The sequence below is a fragment of the Arachis hypogaea genome, chromosome 11 (genome assembly GCF_003086295.3).
Source record: "Arachis hypogaea cultivar Tifrunner chromosome 11, arahy.Tifrunner.gnm2.J5K5, whole genome shotgun sequence".
In the NCBI taxonomy this organism is placed as follows: domain Eukaryota; kingdom Viridiplantae; phylum Streptophyta; class Magnoliopsida; order Fabales; family Fabaceae; genus Arachis; species Arachis hypogaea.
In genome coordinates, this window is record NC_092046.1 from 45,130,170 (window position 1) to 45,143,345 (window position 13,176).

General features: G+C 38.5%; 1 non-coding gene across 1 annotated transcript; it reads right to left on the minus strand.

Annotated features, from left to right (window-relative positions):
* Window positions 1-11,300: 11,300 nt before the first annotated feature.
* On the minus strand, window positions 11,301-11,408 carry LOC112725921 (small nucleolar RNA R71). Its single transcript, XR_003165000.1, has one exon. It is a non-coding gene; the product is annotated as a small nucleolar RNA R71 (small nucleolar RNA).
* Window positions 11,409-13,176: the final 1,768 nt, after the last annotated feature.

Sequence of the window (13,176 nt, forward strand, 5' to 3'; positions counted from 1 at the left end):
AATTTGATTTTTTGTTTTGATTTTCTTGGATCTTCATTTTTTCTGATGTTTCTAATTTTTTTTTTTGTTTTAATATGATATTTGGTTTAGGATTTTTTTCTAAGCTTCTTGAAATTTGATTCTGTTCTACTGTAGCTGTGGTAGTGCTCAGCTGCTGCTATGTGGTGCTGAACTGCTACTACTTTGCCTGTTCTGTTGTTCTAGTTTTTCTACATCAATTATCACTAGGTTAATTTTTTCATACTTTAAGTATTCACAATTAGGGTTTTGATTTTGTTTAATTTTTGTTGATTGATATTGATGGTTTGAGTTAATTGTTCCTTTGCTATGTGTGTGGTTTAAGATCTGAGTTGTTGTATGTTTTTATAAAAGAGGATTGAAACTTGTTAAATAAAGTAAAATTTGTGTTATGTTTGGGAGAATATGTAGTTCTTAGGATCCACTTTCATTGAATCTACTATTCCTTTTTTAAACTATTTGATAAAATTTTCCCGGGTTTAGATTTGTTCTTACCTCAAAAAACTCTGCTTGTGATAAGTCGTTTTAATTAATAACTCTTCTTGGTGACATGTGTTTTGAAAGAGCAGGGGACTCTTACTGGGAGAAAAAGTCTAAGGCTGCTGGTCTTAGGGCAACTGCAAACCATTTGCATGATTTGAATCCTGAGGATGCGCACGAAATTCTTAGGCAAGCTGCTAAAATTTTTGAAGGAATAGGTATGATTAATATTGCAGCTCAATGTTTTTCAGATTTGGGGGATCTTGAAAAAGCTGGTATAAATTTGAAGTTTAGCTTTTATATCTATGCTTGTCATGTGTTATTAGTTACTTTTCCACATTTTTTCCTCTTCTCTTTTTTTCAAGTTTTTCTGATTTGACATTAAGAAATTAATGACTAGGCTTGTTGGGCTAATTAAACTCATTTAAAAACAGAACAAGTTGAAACCCATAAATAGAAGCTCTTCTACAATAGCACTAACAGTTGATATCTAACAGCAGTATCATATTTGACATTTCTATGTCCCCTATTAAACCTGTATTATTGTGTGATTCATCATTAACCAAGCTCTTCCATTCATATGAAGATTGTAACAATATTTTGGATCATAAAATATCTTATTTTTCCCTTATTTACTTTCTGTTTCATTTTGTTAAATATCATTGAAAATGTATATGATCATTTTAATATTTGTAAACTTCTCTACTTAGAAGATTTATTTTCTTTTTTTCTATTAGGGAAGCTTTGTTTGGAGAAGTGTGAGGAGCTTGATCTTAAAAGAGCAGGCGATTGTTTTTATCTAGCTGGATGTTGTGAAATGGCATCTCAAGTGTATCTTAAAGGCAAGTTTAGAGAAAATTTGACTTCTTGGTAACTTTGTAGGGACACTGCCCCATTATTTATTAGATTTTTCATGATTTTCTTTCTTTTTTTTTTGGCTATATATGTTTAAATTTTATCTACTTTATTCATATACATCACATCCCTATTATTAGAGAGACTAGCTTGTGTTTTGGAGCTTCTGCCTAACAAAAACAAATAAAAACCATAGAAATAAAATTAAATAAATTCAAAATACATATATAATAATGTTACTCTCACTCTCATGTCATGCAGTGTGCTAAGTTGTGATTGCAAGTGTTCTCATTATCAATGGCTGAAATGGGAACTGTGATTACCCTTGGCACAAGAGAGTCTTGTGAATTCTTCCATGATCATATGAAGGGCAAAAGGTACTTCTATGCTATACTTTTCTGAATTCTAATCATTATAAAATATAAATTTGTAATTGGATTAACATATTATAGAATGTCACTAATTACTGTTTGATTTGTCTTGTGATAAAAATTGCATACTATATTTATAGGTTTGGTAATAAAAAAAAACTTAATTTATATTGTGCAGTGATGAAGATAAAGTCAGAAAAATTTTGAAGGTAGAGCATAACTTTTACTCTTTGGGATCAAGACAAAGAAGAGGCCCCATGCATGCATACATGATGTGATTACTGAACACAAATTCAATTGCATTGCAAAAAAGCATAAAAAAGGCCATACGGGTCCTATATATATGCTTGAGTAAAGACAAGTGAAAGAAAAGCAAATATATCACTGAAGATGCAGCAGGAGCACTGATAAACGCATATTTTATGATATGTATTGTGCTCAATTTAGGTGATTTATTCAATCCTTCACTCACTTATTCATGTAAATTGCATGGTTTTACTTTTCCTTCCTTATTATGTGATATATGTGAAATACATGTTTCCTATGCTTTAAAATTATTTATTTTAATTACCCTTCATTACCATTCAATGCCGTGATTTGTGTGTTGAGAAGTTTCAGATCTTCTAAGGCAGGAATGACTTAAAGGATGGAAATGAAACATACAAAAATGGAAGGAAAGCACAAAATGGAGTTTTTGAAAAAACTGGCAGCGACGCGAACGCATGGACGACGCGGCCGCATGCCTAGCACGAAAAGACAGCGACGTGAACGCGTGACTGACGCGGACGCGCGCCTTAAGCAAAACACAGATGACGCGGATACATGACCGAAGCGAACGCGTGATAAGGAAAACTCCAGATGACGCGACCGCGTGACCCACGCGGACGCGTGACAGACGCCACGCACCAGAAATTACAAAAAATGCCCCCAGTGATTTCTGAAGCCCTTTTTGGCCCAGATCCAAGTCCAGAAAGCACAGATTGGAGGTTATGAAGTGGGGGAATGCATCCATTCGGGAAGAGCTCTCCAATTATTCACTTTTCATAGTTTAGATGTAGTTTTTAGAGGGAGATGTTCTCTCCTCTCTCTTAGGTTTTAGGATTAGGATTTCTTATTATTTCAATTTAGTATTCCAACTCCTTATCAGGTTCAATATTCCTTTACTTTATATATTTCCCTTTCCTTTAATTACTTTTGTTGCCAAATTGGCTTATGAACCACTCATGTTTAGATTTGATTTTCTATTTAATATAATTTGAGGTATTTCAGAATTATGATTGCTTTCCTTTATTTACATTAATAATTTGCAATTTTTTTCTTTGGGCTTTGGTTGATTAATTGATAACACTTGAGTTGTCAAACTCAGCAGTGGTTGAAATTGGCAGATTCCTAATTAATATAGATCGCTCTAAAGCTAGTCTTCCCACAGAGATTGACTAGGACTTGAGGATCAATCTAGTTAGTCCACTTGACTTAACTAAGTGGGATTAAAATCCAATTCTCATCGCACCTGATAAGGATAACTAGGATAGAAATTTCAAATTCCCATACCTGCCAATAGTTTATTTTATAGTTATTCATTTATTTTATTGTCATTTAAATTACTCGTTCCTTACTTTTAAAATCCCAATTTACAAACTCATAACCAATAATAAGAACATACTTCCCTGCAGTTCCTTGAGAAGACGACCCGAGATTTAAATACTTCGGTTATCAATTTATTTAGGGATTTGTTACTTGTGACAACCAAAACGTTTGTAAGAAAGGAATTCTTGTCGGTCTAGAAGCTATACTTGCAATGGGAACTTATTTGTGAAAATTCTAGATCGCGCGAGAGTTTCTCTCTTCAAAATGGTGCCGTTGCCGGGGAACTGCAAACGTGTGCCTTATTGTTGGTTATTGTAAATATTTTTCTTTTACTTGTTTATGTATTTTTGTTTTTCTCTTTTATATTTTTAGCTACTATGAATTCTCACCCCTCTCGCTTTGAGTTTGGTTCTAATATTGTTGAAGGAAACGGAAGTTATAGCAGGAATATGCATCAAGGTCTAAGCAATCAAAGATGGATGGAGCCAAGAGGATTTGATCAACCCTTTAGGCAACAACACCCTCCAAGATATCATGTACAAAGACCATTCTACAATGCATACCAAGCTGATAGATATGGTGGACAACCTAGTAACTATCAACAAGCTCCACCCTGTGCCTATAGACCATCCTTTCAACATAACTTTGAACCACCCCACTCACAATCTGCTTTTAACCATTCACCACCGTATGATCCTTATTTATCCCAGTTCCAATAAATTACTCCCAAATACCACCACTTCCCTATGTACCATGTCCAAATTTACCACCTCGAGAATCACAGGCTCGCCTCAAGAAAACAGTAGATCAACTTCATACAACCCTTCATCAGCTGGAGCAAGCAATACATCAATTATCTTCCAGACGTTAGACACTCAAGGAACTCCAATAGCTTTACGTGGAGAATCTAATGACGAACGTAGCATGAAAGAGATATTAGAAACCCCAGAGGGCAGTAATGAGCACAACTTTGTTCTAGAACAATTGGAGGAAGCTCAAATTATCCAAGAAGAAGAAGTACTGATTGAAGATTTAGGAGATGCTGAACCTCCATGGGAATCCAGAGTTGTGAAGAATTCCGTCAAGGATGTTACAATTAATGCTAAGGAGGGTAGTGCACAACCCCCAAAGCAGGTATTTCAGGAAGAACTAGACGGAATAACCCAAGACGCACATTTTCTTGATGATGATAGTCTCAAGTCAAGTTCTCCTAATAATGAACTTGCATCCGCAAGTGAATTCTCTGAGATTGAAGAACCTTATCCAAGTGAATACGAAGATGATGCGGAGGTAGATTTCTCTCAACCTCCAGCTTATGACTTGAGTGTTGAGGAAGACATAGAAGACTTTGATCAGGATGATGTTGCATTTGAAGAATTCTACAAGGAAGTGGAGAAATTCACAGAAGATCACAAGGGAGTAGAACTTACAGAACCCCTGGAAACACCTATCCCAAGGCCATTACCACCCAATACAAGCTTCAAGTGGGTACAATCCTTAACCTTTAACTTTATTTTTCTACTTGAATATAGTTTGCTTGAAACAGATGGTCAGCTTAGAGCTCTCTGTGGCTTTAAGAGTAAGAGGGAAATGGCTCGTACTCAGAGCTGGTGCACAAGGTTCAATAAGGTTTCACACTTCAACTCGAAGTGCATGGATTGGTCTCATGTTCAATCGAATGGATCTCGGAAAACGTTTGGTCATCCTGGTGAGAATCTAATTTCTAAATCGCCCGGATGGAAAAATATAGATCAAGACGGAGGCGGATTTAATAGCAAAGTTTGGAATCGTGGAATCTATTCTGACATTCGTCACCCCGGGAGCCTGAGGACCTGTTTGAAGCTGCTCAAAAGCTTCACATGCCTAGTTTGGGATCCCGGAGGCTGTTGGCATTCCAAACATTGGTGGAGATTTCTGGATGAATTTAAGCACAAGCCACCATAACAGGAAGCTCATCTAATGTCCAACTTAAGGACTTTAAAGAAAAGTGCTAGGTGGGAGATAACCCACCACGGTATGATCGTTCCTGTTTCCATTTTATTTCGTTTTATTTATTTTTATATTGTTTTATTTTCATTGAACCTGGATAGTATTCGTAAGCATTTGCATTGGCATTACATACTGCATAACTGCATATATGAAAAAAAAAGAAGGCGTGCGACGCGATTGCATCCCTAAAGCGTCCGCGTCAGTTGCGAAAACCACTTCCCACGTGTCCGCGTCAGTTGCAAAAACCACCTCCTACGCATCCGCGTCATTCACGCGGCCGCGTGATCTGGGATTCGGCGTAAAAATCCAACGCCTAGAAATCTGGGCTGGAATCGTACGGCTGTCGTGCGTCTAGCACAAACGGCCCACGCATTTGCGTCCCCGACGCGAACGCGTCACTTGCACAAAATTTATCCCACGCGAAAGCATGAGCGACGCGTTCGCGTCGCGTGGATTGCACAACACCCCAAAATGAGACAGAGAGTTGCGCTGAAACAATGCTGGAATTGTGCGTTTAGCACAATTTCCAGTGACGCGGTCGCCTGCCTCACGCGACCGCGTCATTCATCCCTTTATCCATTCCATGCAATCGCATCACTCACGCGATCGCGTCAACCCCCCCGTCCACCCAAGCCACGCGACCGCGTGCCTCATGCGTTCACGTGGATTCAAATTCATTAACCTCCAGTCACGCGAAACCCTACCCCATCGCACCTCCATTCCCTTTCTCCCTCCAACCACCCTCTGCTCCCTCTCTCCTCCCCAACCTCCTCAAACCTCCACCACCACCAAACCACCAGCGACTGCCCAGAACCAACGCGATGCCACCCCCCCTCTCCCCTCTCTTTCCCTCTTCCTTTCCCCTCTTCTTCTCTCTCGTCCTCCCTCCACCACCGCTGCCCCCTCCACGGCCAACCACCACCACCACGCCCTCACCGCCGCACCTCCCACCAACAACCACCCCCTCCCTTCCTTCCCCCTTAACCACCCCTCCCTGCACCCCAGCCCTAACCAACTCCACAACCATCCCTGCCGCCACCAAGGTTCGCTGCCGCGCCACCCTACGCCGCCCCAGCACCGCCGCAACCACACCCCCGCCATCTCTCAGTTCCTTAGCTTAGTTCATACGCCTACCAGGTTCCGCCGAACGCCACCTTTCTTTCATTCCTAGATATTTCATATTTTTTTAGTTTATGTTTCGATTTAGGATAGTTAGAGTTGCATGTTTGTAGTGGATTCTAGGTGGTTAGGTAGCTAGGATGTGGTTAGTGGATTTAGGCTTGATTAATTACGCTGTTCTTGCTACTTGTTTTATAATTTTCGCAATTCTGCTGTTACTGTGATCTAAGTATTGTTCATATGATGTTCTTACTATTCATGCTGCTATTGCGATTACTCTTTCATGTTCATATTATCTATCTCTATTTGCAGTTTATTTTAATTTATATGAACTATTCTGCTGCTGTTTATTTTCCGGGAACATCCAATTTTAACTGGCATGCTGCCCAATTTTCTGTAAATCATTTTGATTCTCATTCATGTATTGGTTTTGGAATTTTCAATTTTGTTTTCCTTAGCTTTCACCAAACTAATTCATGAATGCACGGGCCAGCATTCTTATTCCTTTTGTTTTCCCGGTTAATGAATCACATTATTGATGATTTGATTTCAAATTTTCGTTATTGGTATATCTATATGAATCATCAACAACTTGATTTTCTTGCTTGAATATGAGTTGTCTGTTGCTTCAAATTGTAAAATTCTTGTTACTTCGAAACCAATCATCATGCCACTTACTCTGACTTTCTTTTTACTAACTCACTGATTTTTGCTTCCTAACCTCTTTTTCAATTTAAAACCACTTTTAACTTTCTAACAACCCCCTCTGCTTTTTGACTAACTCCTTACTTTTACTTTTTAACTCAAGGCATGATTATGGTTTTTCCTAATTAACATGAATTCTATTTATATTACATTTTGGATTGAACTTTCTCATCTCAGCTTTTTAAACTCCAAAATGCATAATTATTCAACTCATTTCATTATTCTACTGCCCCTTTGCCACTTTGTGCTTATCTTGTTATTTGCCTACTTGTTTTTCTGATTTTATTATATCCTAGATTTCTATTTTTCAGGATGTCTGACACTCAAAGAAAAGGAAAAGGCAAGGCAACAACTGGCAAACGGAAAAGAGGTGAATCCTCTATGTCTTTTCTGGAGCTTATGCATGATGACTCCTGGCGGAAAAACACTTTACCCCGCAGGAGAAGGCCGACCAGCTCCTCCCGGCCAATGATCCAATTAAGTTTGCAAACCGATACTGTGAGTTGAAGTATCCAGTGTTTGCTACCTCCAGAAATCTGTACCTGGAGAGGACTTTGAAAATCCCAGAAGAACTACAGCAGTACACCTCCGATCAGATCAAACAAAGAGGCTGGTTCTTCTTGGAGAGAAATTTGACTGAGGTCAATGCTTCCTGGGTAAGAGAGTTTTACTGCAATTATTTCAAGACTTCCCTGGACGCAGAACACCTCAGAGGGAAACAGCTACTGGTCACTGAAGAGGCCATTGAGGATATTCTGCGCCTTCAGCCTAAGTCAGATCAGCCTGACGGTTACCAAAAGGCTGAAGAGGACATGTGCTTTCTGAGATTTGACTGGGACGCTGTCAAGGAAAGGATAGCCCTTGACCCTACTGTCCCATGGGTCATGGGTAAGAACACCACCATGCCTAAAGGAATCAAGCGGATATACTTGAATGATGAGGCTGGGCTCTGGCACCAGATCCTGAGTAACTTTATTATGCCGAGTGATGAGCGGATAATTTATACACTTTTTGCCATTATTTTTACACAGTTTTCAGTATAATTTAATTAGTTTTTAGTATACTTTTATTAGTTTTTAATTAAAATTCACATTTTTGGACTTTACTATAAGTTTGTGTGTTTTTCTTTGATTTCAGGTATTTTCTGGCTGAAGTTGAGGGACTTGAGCAAAAATCAGATTCAGAGGTTGAAGAAGGACTGCAGATGTTGTTGGATTCTGACCTCCCTGCACTCAAAGTAGATTTTCTGGAGCTACAGAACTCCAAATAGCGCGCTCTCAATTGCGTTGGAAAGTAGACATCCAGGGCTTTCCAGCAAAATATAATAGTCTATACTTTTCTCGAGTTTAGATGACGCAAACTGGAGTTCAACGCCAGTTCCATGCTGCATTCTGGAGTTAAACACCAGAAACAGGTTGCAAAGTGGAGTTAAACGCCAGAAACAGGTTACAAACTGGCGTTCAACTCCAAGAGAAGCCTCTACACGTGTAAAGCTCAATGCTCAGCCCAAGCACACACCAAGTGGGTCCCAGAAGTGGATTTCTGCATCATATACTCATTTCTGTAAATCCTAGTAACTAGTTTAGGATAAATAGGACTTTTTACTATTGTATTTACATCTTCGGATCAGATCTTTGATCAGTTTTATGCTATCTTAGACCTTTATGGGGGCTGGCCATTCAACCATGCCTGGACCTTCATCACTTATGTATTTTCAACGGTAGAGTTTCTACACACCATAGATTAAGGTGTGGAGCTCTGCTGTTCCTCATGAATTAATGCAAAGTACTATTGTTTTTCTATTCAATTCAAGCTTATTCCTATTCTAAGATATCCATTCGCATCCAAGAACATGATGAATGTGATGATTATGTGACGCTCATCATCATTCTCACTTATGAACGCGTGCCTGACAAACACTTCCGTTCTACATGCAAACAAGCTAGAATGAATATCTCTTAGATATCTAGTACAGAGGACCGAGTCCGAGATATTAGAATCTTCGTGGTATAAGTTAGAACCCATGGACGGCCATTCCTGAGATCCGGAAAGTCTAAACCTTGTTTGTGGTATTCCGAGTAGGATCTGGGAAGGGATGGCTGTGACGAACTTCAAATTCGCGAGTGCTGGGCATAGTGACAGACGCAAAATGATAGTAAATTCTATTCCAGTATGATCGAGAACCGACAGATGATTAGCCATGCAGTGACAGCGCATTGGACCATTTTCACAGAGAGGATGGGATGTAGCCATTGACAACGGTGATGCCCTACATAAAGCTTGCCATGGAAAGGAGTAGGAATGATTGGATGAAGACAACAGGAAAGTAGAGGTTCAGGAGGAAGGAAAGCATCTCTATACGCTTATCTGAAATTCTCACCAATGAATTACATAAGTATCTCCATCCCAGTTTATATTTTATTTATGTTTTTATTATCAATTCACCATACCCATTTGAATCAGCCTGACTGAGATTTACAAGGTGACCATAGCTTGCTTCAGGCCGACAATCTCCGTGGGATCGACCCTTACTCACGTAAGGTTTATTACTTGGACGACCCAATGCACTTGCTGGTTAGTTGTGCGAAGTTGTGATAAAGAGTTGAGATTACAACTGTGCGTACCAAGTTGTTGGCGCCATTGATGATCACAATTTCGTACACCAAGTTTTTGGCGCCGTTGCCGGGGATTGTTCGAGGTTGGACAACTGACGGTTCATCTTGTTGCTCAGATTAGGTAATTTTATTTTAATTTTAAGCTTTTTATTTCTTATTTTTGAAAAATACAAAAAAAAATTCTTCTTTTTTGTTTTTCCAAATTAATTTTCGAAAAATCCAGAAAAAAAGTATAAAATCATAAAATCAAAAATAATTTTTGTGTTTCTTGCTTGAATCTTGTGTCAGTTTTTAAGTCTGGTGTCAATTGCATCTTTTTAATTTTCTGAAAACTATTTTCAAAAATTTCATGCATTGCATTCTTCATGATCTTCAAGTTGTTCTTAGTAAGTCTTCTTATTTGATCTTTAAAATTTCTTGTTTTGTGTCTTTTCTTGTTTTTCATATGCATTCTTGAATTCTTAGTGTCTAAATATTAATTTTCAAAATCAAATCTTTTTAAAATTCTTTTTCAAATCTTTTTCAAAATAAATTTCAATCACATCTTTTTCAAAATTTAATTTCAAAATCTTTTCTAACTTTTTATCTTTTCAAATTTGATTTTCAAATCTTTTTCAATTAACCACTTTACTTTTTGTTTGATTCTTATCTTTTTCAAAACTACCTAACTAACTCCCTCTCTAATTTTTGAAAATCCCTTCCCTCTTTTTCAAATTTTCTTTTCAATGAACTAATTGTTTTAATTTCAATTTAATTTGATTTCAATTTTAATTTTCAAATTTTAACTTTAATTTTAAAATATTTTTATTTTATTTTATTTAAATTTTCGAATTCTTCTCTTCCTCACCTCCTTCTATTTATTTATTCATCTACTAACACTTCTCCTCCACCCAAAAATTCGAACCCCAACCCCCTCTCGGTGTTCGAATTTTTCCTCTTCTCATTCTTCTCTTCTTATACTTGCATAAGGAATCTCTATACTGTGACATAGAGGATTCCATATTTTCTTTTGTGTTCTCTTCTTTTTCATATGAGCAGGAACAAGGATATGAACATTCTTGTTGAAGCCGATCCTGAACCTGAAAGAACTCTAAAAAGGAAGCTAAGGGAAGCTAAAGCACAACTCTCTGGAGAAAATCTGACAGAAATTTTCGAAAAAGAAGGAGACATGGCCGAAAATAACAACAATGCAAGGAAGATACTTGGTGACTTTACTGCACTTAATTCTAATTTACATGGAAGAAACATCTCAATCCCTGCCATTGGAGCAAACAATTTTGAGATGAAACCTCAATTAGTTTCTCTGATGTAACAGAATTGCAAGTTTTATGGACTTCCATCCGAAGATCCCTTTCAGTTCTTAACTGAATTCTTGCAGATCTGTGATACTGTTAAGACCAATGGGGTTGATCCCGAGGTCTACAGGCTTATGCTTTTCCCATTTGCTGTAAGAGACAGAGCTAGAATATGGTTGGACTCTCAACCTAAAGACAGCCTGAACTCTTGGGATAAGCTGGTCACAACTTTCTTAGCCAAGTTCTTTCCTCCTCAAAAGCTTAGCAAGCTTAGAGTGGATGTTCAAACCTTCAGACAAAAGGAAGGTGAATCCCTCTATGAAGCTTGGGAGAGATACAAGGAACTGACCAAAAAGTGTCCTTCTGACATGCTTTCAGAATGGACCATCCTGGATATATTCTATGATGGTCTGTCTGAATTATCAAAGATGTCATTGGACCATTCTGCAGGTGGATCCATTCACCTAAAGAAAACGCCTGCAGAAGCTCAAGAACTCATTGACATGGTTGTAAATAACCAGTTCATGTACACTTCTGAAAGGAATCCTGTGAGTAATAGGATGCCTCAGAGGAAGGGAGTTCTTGAAATTAATACTCTGAATGTCATATTAGCTCAGAACAAAATATTGACTCAGCAAGTCAATATAATTTCTCAGAGTCTAAATGGATTGAAGGAATCATCCAACAGTACTAAAGAGGCATCTTCTGAAGAAGAAGCTTATGATCCTAAGAACCCTGCAATAGCAGAGGTGAATTACATGGGTAAACCCTATGGAAATACCTATAATCCCTCATGGAGAAATCATCCAAATTTCTCATGGAGGATCAACAAAAGCCTCAACAAGGCTTTAATAATGGTGGAAGAAACAGGTTTAGCAATAGCAAACCTTTTCCATCATCCACTCAACAACAGACAGAGAATTCTGAGCAGAATCCATCTAGCTTAGCAAATATAGTCTCTGATCTATCTAAGGCCACTGTAAGTTTTATGAATGAAACAAGGTCCTCCATTAGAAATTTGGAGGCACAAGTGGGCCAGTTGAGTAAAAGAGTCACTGAAACTCCTCCTAGTACTCTCCCAAGCAATACAAAAGAGAATCCAAAGAGAGAGTGCAAGGCCATAGATTTAACCATCATGGCCGAACCTACAAGGAAGGGAGAGGACGTGAATCCCAGTGAGGAAGACCTCCTGGGATGCTCAGTGATCAATAAGGAGTTCCTCAATGAGGACCTAAAGGAATCTGAGGCTCACCTAGAGACCATAGAGATTCCATTAAACCTTCTTCTGCCCTTCATGAGCTCTGATGAGTACTCTTCTTCTGAAGAGAATGAAGACATTACTGAAGAGCAAGTTGCCAAGTACATTGGTGCAATCATGAAGCTGAATGCCAAATTATTTGGTAATGAGACTTGGGAAGATGAACCTCCCTTGCTCAACAATGAACTGAATGCATTGGATAGGCAGAAATTACCTCAAAAGAAACAGGATCCTGGTAAATTCCTAATTCCCTGTAACATAGGCGCCATGAACTTTGAGAAAGCTCTGTGTGACTTGGGATCAGGAATAAACTTAATGCCACTCTCTGTAATGGAGAAACTTGGGATCTTTGAGGTGCAAGCTGCTAGAATCTCATTAGAGATGGCAGACAACTCAAGAAAACAGGCTTATGGACTAGTAGAGGACGTGTTATTAAAGGTTGAAGGCCTTTACATCCCTGCTGATTTCATAATCCTAGACACTGGGAAGGATGAGGATGAATCCATCATCCTTGGAAGACCCTTCCTAGCCACAGCAAGAGCTGTGATTGATGTGGACAGAGGAGAATTGATCCTTCAACTGAATGAGGACAACCTTGTGTTTAAAACTCAAGGATCTCCTTCTGTAACCATGGAGAGGAAGCATGAAAAGCTTCTCTCACTGCAGAGTCAATCAAAGCCCCCACATTCAAACTCTAAGTTTGGTGTTGGGAGGTTCCAACCTTGCTCTGATTATCTGTGAGGCTCCATGGGAGCTCACTGTCAGGCTATTGACATTAAAGAAGCACTTGTTGGGAGGCAACCCAATGTTATTTAATCATATCTATTTTATTTTCTCTTTGTTATTTCATGTTTTATTAGGTTGATGATCATGTGGAGTCACAA